This window comes from Dendrobates tinctorius, unplaced genomic scaffold (assembly GCF_039654945.1).
Source record: "Dendrobates tinctorius isolate UK_male_01 unplaced genomic scaffold, ASM3965494v1 ptg000312l, whole genome shotgun sequence".
NCBI classification, from domain to species: Eukaryota; Metazoa; Chordata; class Amphibia; order Anura; family Dendrobatidae; genus Dendrobates; species Dendrobates tinctorius.
This window is the reverse complement of record NW_027361979.1, coordinates 6,960,521-6,971,437: the sequence shown is the minus strand read 5'-3', so window position 1 is coordinate 6,971,437 and position 10,917 is coordinate 6,960,521.

Genomic DNA, 10,917 nt, shown 5'->3' with positions numbered 1-10,917 from the left:
CATCATAGGTAGACCTCAACTATGGGAGACAAACTGAGAAAAAAAAATCCAGAAAATCACATTGTCTGTCTGGTTTTTTTTTCATTTTATTTGCATATTATGGTGGAAAATAAGTATTTGGTCAGAAACAAGCAATCAAGATTTCTGGCTCTCACAGACCTGTAACTTCTTCTTTAAGAGTCTCCTCTTTCCTTCACTCATTACCTGTAGTAATGGCACCTGTTTAAACTTGTTATCAGTATAAAAAGACACCTGTGCACACCCTCAAACAGTCTGACTCCAAACTCCACTATGGTGAAGACCAAAGAGCTGTCAAAGGACACCAGAAACAAAATTGTAGCCCTGCACCAGGCTGGGAAGACTGAATCTGCAATAGCCAACCAGCTTGGAGTGAAGAAATCAACTGTGGGAGCAATAATTAGAAAATGGAAGACATACAAGACCACTGATAATCTCCCTCGATCTGGTGCTCCACGCAAAATCCCACCCCGTGGGGTCAGAATGATCACAAGAACGGTGAGCAAAAATCCCAGAACCACGCGGGGGGACCTAGTGAATGAACTGCAGAGAGCTGGGACCAATGTAACAAGGCCTACCATAAGTAACACACTACGCCACCATGGACTCAGATCCTGCAGTGCCAGACGTGTCCCACTGCTTAAGCCTGTACATGTCCGGGCCCGTCTGAAGTTTGCTAGAGAGCATTTGGATGATCCAGAGGAGTTTTGGGAGAATGTCCTATGGTCTGATGAAACCAAACTGGAACTGTTTGGTAGAAACACAACTTGTCGTGTTTGGAGGAAAAAGAATACTGAGTTGCATCCATCAAACACCATACCTACTGTAAAGCATGGTGGTGGAAACATCATGCTTTGGGGCTGTTTCTCTGCAAAGGGGCCAGGACGACTGATCCGGGTACATGAAAGAATGAATGGGGCCATGTATCGTGAGATTTTGAGTGCAAACCTCCTTCCATCAGCAAGGGCATTGAAGATGAAACGTGGCTGGGTCTTTCAACATGACAATGATCCAAAGCACACCGCCAGGGCAACGAAGGAGTGGCTTCGTAAGAAGCATTTCAAGGTCCTGGAGTGGCCTAGCCAGTCTCCAGATCTCAACCCTATAGAAAACCTTTGGAGGGAGTTGAAAGTCCGTGTTGCCAAGCGAAAAGCCAAAAACATCACTGCTCTAGAGGAGATCTGCATGGAGGAATGGGCCAACATACCAACAACAGTGTGTGGCAACCTTGTGAAGACTTACAGAAAACGTTTGACCTCTGTCATTGCCAACAAAGGATATATCACAAAGTATTGAGATGAAATTTTGTTTCTGACCAAATACTTATTTTCCACCATAATATGCAAATAAAATGAAAAAAAAAAACAGACAATGTGATTTTCTGGATTTTTTTTTCTCAGTTTGTCTCCCATAGTTGAGGTATACCTATGATGTAAATTACAGACGCCTCTCATCTTTTTAAGTGGTGGAACTTGCACTATTGCTGACTGACTAAATACTTTTTTTCCCCACTGTAGTACCAATAAAAACATCAACACATCGCACAAAAAACAAACTTTCACATGACTTTGTCAGGAGAAATATGGAAAAATTATAGCTCTCTTTTAGTGTGTGACAGCAGCCAAACATATAAACCCAATATAAATTTTGTATCTCTGTAATCGCATTGACCTGAAGAATATAGTAATCTAATCACTTATACTGCATAAAGAATGACGTAAAAACTAAATAAAACCAATTCTTCATCTGCTGTTTTTTTTATTCTGCCTACCAAAGATCGCAGTAAGGCTCGGCTCACATTTATTCTGGACTCTAAATTGAGCACTTACACTGGGGTTTCTGCATAAATCTCTGATATGCATGATTCAGACGGAATACCCAGTGGAAGATTCCCTATAATAAGGCAGATGGAGGCACTGTGAACGTCATCAGACCTGTGATCCGGATGTGTCTGTCTTTTAATTAGGAGTGCATAAAAGTGCCGTTGGCCACAGTTTTCTGCATCTTTGAAAAAAGGACACTACTGAACAGAGGCCAGACGGAGTTCAGAGTAACTCTGCTACCTCATTATAGTGATTTCCTCCCTCGGGGGTTTCATCTGAATTATGCCACTCGAAGATTTAAAGGGAAACCCGATGTGAGTGCTCAGAGTTGACTGCCGAATAAACGTGATCCAAATTAATATGTAAAATGTACCCAATAAAAGCTTCAACTCAATCCACAAAGAAGCAAGTCCCTACTCACGTCTGACGTCTGTTAATGGAAATATAGTGGGCTTCCATGTTATTGGTAGCACAAAGGCTCTGGAAAAGCTAAATGGCCCTCCAAAGAAATCCAGCAAATTCTGTGCTCCCAAAACCAAATGCCCCCTCCATTCTGTGCCCCAATGTGCCTAATCCACATTTAATGTTCACATGTTTGGTATTCCTGTAGCGATGACAGCCCGCCTAATCTACAGGTGCATGAGATGGGTACAATGTACTGGTCATTACAATGTACTGGGCACTACAACGGCAATTTGCAATTTTCATTCAACAACATTCACTGCAGACTGCTTCTAGAAAACTCCAATAGAGTCAAAATCATCACAACACCTGTAGATAAATTCCTAAGGGGGAATAATTTCAAAAATGAGGTCACTTGACAGGGGATTCTGATCTTCTAGCACTTATGAGCTCTGTATATGGAGTACGCAAACTATTACACGATATTCTGCACTACATAGCATATAGTGTACGGGTAATACAGTGATCAACAGTGACATTAAACACAAGAGCTCTGTATATAGTGCATAGTGTATAGTGAAGTATACAGGGATCACCTGTGACATTACACAGAGGAGCTCTGTATGTAGCGTATAGTGTACAGATAATATACAGTGGGTAAAAAAAGTTTTTAGTGAGCCACCAATTGTGCAAGTTCTCTTGCTTAAAAAGATGAGAGAGGCCTGAAATTGACATAATAGGTAGAAGAAATAGGAAAAGTGTTCCAGCTCCTTAAAATCACAAAATTTTTGTATTCATCAATTTAAAACATGAAAAAGGCAAAAAAAATTCTAGGGTAACATGGACATGTGCCAGGGCTAGAGTGTGTTCAGCGACACGTTTCGATCTCTATGTAGATCACAGTTCACAACTATGAGAGTCAAAATGAGAAAATAAAACCAGAAAATCACCTTGTCTGGTTTGGCAAGATTTATTTTTCAAATTATGGTGGAAAATAAGTATTTGGTGACCTAAAAACATGCAAGATTTCTGGCTCTCACAGACCTGTAACTTCTTCTTTAAGATGCTCCTCTGTCCTCCACTCATTACCTGTAGTAACGGCACCAGTTTGAACTTGTCAGTATAAAAGACATCTGTCCACAACCTCAAACAATCACACTCAAAACTCAACTATGGTGAAGACCAAAGAGCTGTCGAAGGACACCAGAAACAAAATTGTAGCCCTGCACCAGGCTGGGAAGACTGAATCTGCAATGGGCAAGCAGCTTGGTGTGATGAAATCAACTGTGGGAGCAATAATAAGAAAATGGAAGACATACAAGACCACTGATAATCTCCATCGATCTGGGGCTCCACGTAAGATCTCACCTTGTGTGGTCATAATTTTCACAAGAACAGTGAAGAAAAATACCAGAACCAAACAGGGGGACCTAGTGAATGACCTGCATAGAGCTGGAACCACCGTAACAAAGGCTATCATCAGTAATGTTAGGAACGGCGGAACGCACTAAAATAAAAATAATAATAAAGTGCGTTCGCCGCTCGGGGTCCACCGTGCAGTAGATGATATCACTGCTGCTAAGTGGTGGCAGGAGCAATATGGTGGTATAATGCGCACGGGTTCAACTTCACCCAAAGTGCGCAGAGCGGGCTCTGTTCACACACAGAGGCGCCGCAACATAAACATACAAAAAACGCTGAGCCTGTTAGTGTCACAGGTCTCAGGTAAATGCACACACGGTATCTCGTCACAGGAGCAGGACCGAAGACAGAGAAGCTGTGTCTTTCTAGACCTACCCTGTGTGTGGCATCGCTACTGCGAGCACCAAGAGGGGCTGCAACTGCAGCGAGGCGCAGGACACTCGATGACAAAGCTGGAAAGCAAGTGCAATGTCGGACGCTAGCGTAGAGGTGCGGTGTGCACAGTGGCCTAAGGCTTGCTAACTGGTGCTGACTGCTAAACTAATTCCCTATCCACATGCGTAATATCAGAAGGAAAGGGGTTTCATAATGAGTCAGTCACCAGAGTCATACATCCGTCACCATTCACACATAGCAGTATAGTCTATACTAGCGCATGGCCGAACGGTCATGCGAGCTTTTTATTGTCGTGCGGGACCTTCCAGATCTCAGAGATGGACCAATGAGATCTGGAACAGGACCTGAGCACATGACTCCCATCTCCAATAGGAGATCGTCTTGTGGGCATGCCCAGTAGGAGCACAGAGGGACTAAAGGGGGTTTTACACTAAGCGATATCGCTAGCAATATTGCTAAAACGTCACTGGTTTTGTGACGTTATAGCGATATTGCTAGCGATATCGCTATGTGTGATACTTACCAACGACCGGCTCCCCCGCTGTCCATCGCTGATCACGCGAGAATGTCCGGCTCCATTTCTCGTCGGGCGCTTCCTGCTGAGACTTCCTGCTGTGACGACGAGCGACGCTGGACGCGGGCGGGAGGACGCAGGATCGCTGTGTGTGAATGGTAAGTATCGTGCGCTGCATCGCTGCTGCATCGCTGTGAGATCTTTCTGTATGAAAGCTCACTAGCGATCATTTAGCGATGCACCAGCGATCCTGACCGGGTCGGATCGCTGGTTGGATCGCTGGTGTATCGCTAAATGTAAAAGGGCCTTTAGTCTCTGGAGCGGTCTGCTGCAAAGTAATCTCCTCTGCAGTAGAAAGACAACAGGAGACCGCAGAATGTGAGGCTCTGGATTCCTGCAGAGCAGACACAGAAACCTGACGCTTAACAAGTAACACACTAACCCTCCAGGGACTCAGATCCTGCAGTGCCAGACGTGTCCCCCTACTTAAGCCAGCACATGTCCAGATCTATCTGAAGTTTGCTAGAGAGCATTTGGATTATCCAGAAGAGTATTGGGAGAATGTTGTATGGTCTGATGAAACCAAACTAGAACTGTTTGGTAGAAACAAATCTCATCGTGTTTGGCGGAGACAGAATTCTGAGTTGCATTCAAAGAACACCATACCTACTGTGAAACATGGGGGTGACGACATCATGCTGATCTGTGTACATGAAAGAATGAATGGGGCCATATATCGTGAGATTTTGAGTGCAAACTTCCATCCATCAGCAAGGGCATTGCAGATGAAACATGGATGGGTCTTTCAGCATTATAACGATCCCAAGCACACCACTAGGGCAACGAAGGAGAGGCTTTGTAAGTAGCATATGAAGGTCCTGGAGAGTCCTAGCCTGTCTCCAGATCTCAACCCCATAGAAAATCTTTGGATGAATTTGAAAATCCTTGTTGCCCAGCAACGGGCCCAAAACCTCACTGCCCTAGAGGCGATCTGCATGGAGGAATGGGCCAACATACCACTAACAGTGTGTGCCAACCTTGTGAAGACTTACAGAAAACGTTTGACCTCTGTCATTGCCAACAAAGAATATATAACAAAATGTTGAGATGAACTTAATGACCAAATACTTATTTTCCACCATAATTTGAAAAATAAATCTTGCCAAAACAGTCAAGGTGATTTTCTGGATTTGTTTTCTCATTTTGACTCTCATAGTTGTGGTCTACCTATGATGTCAATTACAGGCCTCTCTCATCTTTTTAAGTGGGAGAACTTGCACAATTGATGGCTGACTAAATACTTTTTTCCCCACTGTAGTATCACCGTTGTGTATTAGGTTTCTGTTGATGATCACTGTATTACCTGTACACTATACAGTACATCTAATATATAAAGCTCAAGTGTGTGTATGTATGTCCAGGATTGGCATCCGCACCGTCACAGCTACAGCAACAAAATTTTGCACAGTCACACGTCTGGACCCCGAGAGTGTCCTAAGCTATGTTGTGAGGTGAAATTTTAACCCCGTGCGTTCCAATTCACCAAACAATTTTGCCCCTATCTACATAATGGGGAAAAAGTGTGTGTGTATCAAGCCCCACCCCTCATTATGATGTCATAATGGTTGCCATGGCGACGCTGATGTCATCATAGGTTGCAAGCCCCACCGCTCATTATGATGTCATAATGGTTGACTATGGGATGGAGGATGTGTGATGGGTATATGGGCACTGGACTATGGGATGGAGGATATGTATGACGGGTATATGGGCACGGGACTATGGGATGGAGGATATGTGATGGGTATATGGGCACTGGACTATAGGATGGAGGATATGTATGATGGGTATAAGGGCATGGGACTATGGGATGGTGGATATGTATGATGGGTATATGGGCACGGGACTATGGGATGGAGGATATGTATGATGGGTATATGGGCACAGGACTATGGGATGGAGGATATGTATGATGGGTATATGGGCATGGGACTATAAAATGAAGGATGTGTGATGGGTATATGGGCACTCCACTATGGGATGTCGAATATGATGGGTATATGGGCATGGGACTATGGGATGGAGAATATGCATGATGGGTATATGAGCATGGGACTATGGGATGGAGGATGTGTGATGGGTATATGGGCACTCGACTATGGGATGGAGGATATGTATGATGGGTATATGGGCACGGGTCTATGGGATCGTGGATATGTATGATGGGTATATGGGCACGGGACTATGGGATGGAGGATAATTATAACTTGCTATAACTAACCACAGTTAGTTACTATGCCAGGGCAGCGCCGGGCTCTTCAGCTAGTTATGTATAAAGCTCCTGTGTATAATGGCACTGGTGATCCCTGTATTAACTGTACACTAACACTATATACAGAGCACTTGTGTATAATGTCACTGGTGATCCCTGGTGATTCCTAGGACTGCAACCAACAAAATTTTTTCATAACATATATAGTACTTAAATGGACTAGTCTTATATCTGATATTGCTTGGACAAGAAGAATGTTCTGGGGAGCAGGATGACAAGGGATTAGCAATTTCAAACATGTGAGTGTAACTCATGCAGGGCCGCCATCAGGGCATTACTGCCCTTACTGGTGAATGGGGCATGATGAGCAGAAGAGTGTGTGTCGTGATCCCAGTGCAGGTTTTTGAGCTGCACGTCAGGGGTTAATGTCTGGAGCTCAGTGCAGGTTTTGACCTGCACACCTGGGGTTAATGATTGTGGCCTCTTTTTGGTTCTGGGAGAGCTTCTTAAACCCCTGGGAAGCTCCAATCCCTGCAAGTTATACTTTTGCCTTTGGCCGAGTGTGCTGACCTCTGTGCGCCAGTGCCTGTTCGATGTTATAGCTTGTTTACAGTTGTGGCTAGAGTTGAGCGAAACGGGTCGAAAAAATTCAAAAGTCGCAGACTTTTGGCAAAGTCGGGTTTCATGAAACGAAACCCGACCCTAGGATGAGGTCGGCCACGAGGTCGGCGACTTACGCGCAAAAGTCGCGTTTCAAAAGTTTGTTTTGCGCTCTTTTTCAGCCAATCAGGATCCACGGACACTGTGGGCAACGTGATGACATAGGCACGGGTCACCACCATCTTTCAGAAGGGCATGCAAGTGATTGGCTTGCTTTGGTGGGCGTCACAGGGGGTATAAAAGGGCGTGCACGCCGACCGCCATCTTACTTCTGCCGATCTTAGTATAGGGAGAGGTTGCTGCTGATTCTGTAGGGAGAGCGTTAGGCAGGGAAGAAGACAAAAAAACTGCTTCTGCTGCTAGCGATTTGGCCTGCACAACACACAAGTCACTGTGTGTGCAGTGCAAGGGGAGGCTATATAGTGGTGTATCAGTGGTGTTGGTTGTTGGGCTGCCTTTTAAGGCTTCCTGACACGCTGGCATTGCTGTTTACCCACTGCTCCGCAAACTGCTTTTTTAAAAGCAATCCAATCTCCCTTATCCTCTCGTCACTTTGGTCACAGGCAGCTGTGCCATCGAGCGTGTCACATAGCGCTCAGATATCAGTGGGCCGCACACAATCCACAAGTGTCCACTGTCCACAAGTGTACGCAGAGATTCAAAATCTCCATTATCCTCTCATCACTTTGGTCACAGGCAGTTGTGCCATCGAGCGTGTCACATAGCGCTCAGATATCAGTGGGCCGCACACAATCCACAAGTGTCCAGTGTCCAAAAGTGTACGCAGAGATTCAAAATCTCCATTATCCTCTTGTCACTTTGGTCACAGGCAGCTGTGCCATCGAGCGTGTCACATAGCGCTCAGATATCAGTGGGCCGCATACAATCCACAAGTGTCCAGTGTCCACAAGTGTACGCAGAGATTCAAAATCTCCATTATCCTCTCGTCACTTTGGTCACAGGCAGCTGTGCCATCGAGCGTGTCACATAGCGCTCAGATATCAGTGGGCTGCACACAATCCACAAGTGTCCAGTGTCCAAAAGTGTACGCAGAGATTCAAAATCTCCATTATCCTCTCGTCACTTTGGTCACAGGCAGCTGTGCCATCGAGCGTGTCACATAGCGCTCAGATATCAGTGGGCCGCACACAATCCACAAGTGTCCACTGTCCACAAGTGTACGCAGAGATTCAAAATCTCCATTATCCTCTCGTCACTTTGGTCACAGGCAGCTGTGCCATCGAGCGTGTCACATAGCGCTCAGATATCAGTGGGCCGCACACAATCCACAAGTGTCCACTGTCCACAAGTGTACGCAGAGATTCAAAATCTCCATTATCCTCTCGTCACTTTGGTCACAGGCAGCTGTGCCATCGAGCGTGTCACATAGCGCTCAGATATCAGTGGGCCGCACACAATCCACAAGTGTCCAGTGTCCAAAAGTGTACGCAGAGATTCAAAATCTCCATTATCCTCTCGTCACTTTGGTCACAGGCAGCTGTGCCATCGAGCGTGTCACATAGCGCTCAGATATCAGTGGGCCGCACACAATCCACAAGTGTCCACTGTCCACAAGTGTACGCAGAGATTCAAAATCTCCATTATCCTTTCGTCACTTTGGTCACAGGCAGCTGTGCCATCGAGCGTGTCACATAGCGCTCAGATATCAGTGGGCCGCACACAATCCACAAGTGTCCACTGTCCACAAGTGTACGCAGAGATTCAAAATCTCCATTATCCTCTCATCACTTTGGTCACAGGCAGCTGTGCCATCGAGCGTGTCACATAGCGCTCAGATATCAGTGGGCCGCACACAATCCACAAGTGTCCACTGTCCACAAGTGTACGCAGAGATTCAAAATCTCCATTATCCTCTCGTCACTTTGGTCACAGGCAGCTGTGCCATCGAGCGTGTCACATAGCGCTCAGATATCAGTGGGCCGCACACAATCCACAAGTGTCCACTGTCCACAAGTGTACGCAGAGATTCAAAATCTCCATTATCCTCTCGTCACTTTGGTCACAGGCAGCTGTGCCATCGAGCGTGTCACATAGCGCTCAGAAATCAGTGGGCCGCACACAATCCACAAGTGTCCACTGTCCAAAAGTGTACGCAGAGATTCAAAATCTCCATTATCCTCTCGTCACTTTGGTCACAGGCAGCTGTGCCATCGAGCGTGTCACATAGCGCTCAGATATCAGTGGGCCGCACACAATCCACAAGTGTCCACTGTCCAAAAGTGTACGCAGAGATTCAAAATCTCCATTATCCTCTCGTCACTTTGGTCACAGGCAGCTGTGCCATCGAGCGTGTCACATAGCGCTCAGTTATCAGTGGGCCGCACACAATCCACAAGTGTCCACTGTCCAAAAGTGTACGCAGAGATTCAAAATCACCATTATCCTCTCGTCACTTTGGTCACAGGCAGCTGTGCCATCGAGCGTGTCACATAGCGCTCAGATCTCAGTGGGCCGCACACAATCCACAAGTGTCCAGTGTCCAAAAGTGTACGCAGAGATTCAAAATCTCCATTATCCTCTCATCACTTTGTTCACAGGCAGCTGTGCCATCGAGCGTGTCACATAGCGCTCAGATATCAGTGGGCCGCACACAATCCACAAGTGTCCACTGTCCACAAGTGTATGCAGAGATTCAAAATCTCCATTATCCTCTCGTCACTTTGGTCACAGGCAGCTGTGCCATCGAGCGTGTCACATAGCGCTCAGATATCAGTGGGCCGCACACAATCCACAAGTGTCCAGTGTCCAAAAGTGTACGCAGAGATTCAAAATCTCCATTATCCTCTCGTCACTTTGGTCACAGGCAGCTGTGCCATCGAGCGTGTCACATAGTGCTCAGATATCAGTGGGCCGCACACAATCCACAAGTGTCCACTGTCCACAAGTGTACGCAGAGATTCAAAATCTCCATTATCCTCTCGTCACTTTGGTCACAGGCAGCTGTGCCATCGAGCGTGTCACATAGCGCTCAGATATTAGTGGGCCGCACACAATCCACAAGTGTCCAGTGTCCAAAAGTGTACGCAGAGATTCAAAATCTCCATTATCCTCTCGTCACTTTGGTCACAGGCAGCTGTGCCATCGAGCGTGTCACATAGCGCTCAGATATCAGTGGGCCGCACACAATCCACAAGTGTCCACTGTCCACAAGTGTGTGCAGAAATTCTAAAACTCCCCTGTCCTATAGACACCTTGTACCTTGTTTTACATTGCTATATAGTTTGTTGGATTTTGTCTACATTTCTTCCAAAAATGAGGAAGGCTGGTGGAAGAGGCCGTGGAATTGGGCGGGGGTTGGCAGCTGGTAATGATGGTGTTGGTGGTGGATCTGATGGTAGTGGCAAGAGCAAAATAGGACCGAATGCAGGAGGTGCTGACCCTGCGTCGTC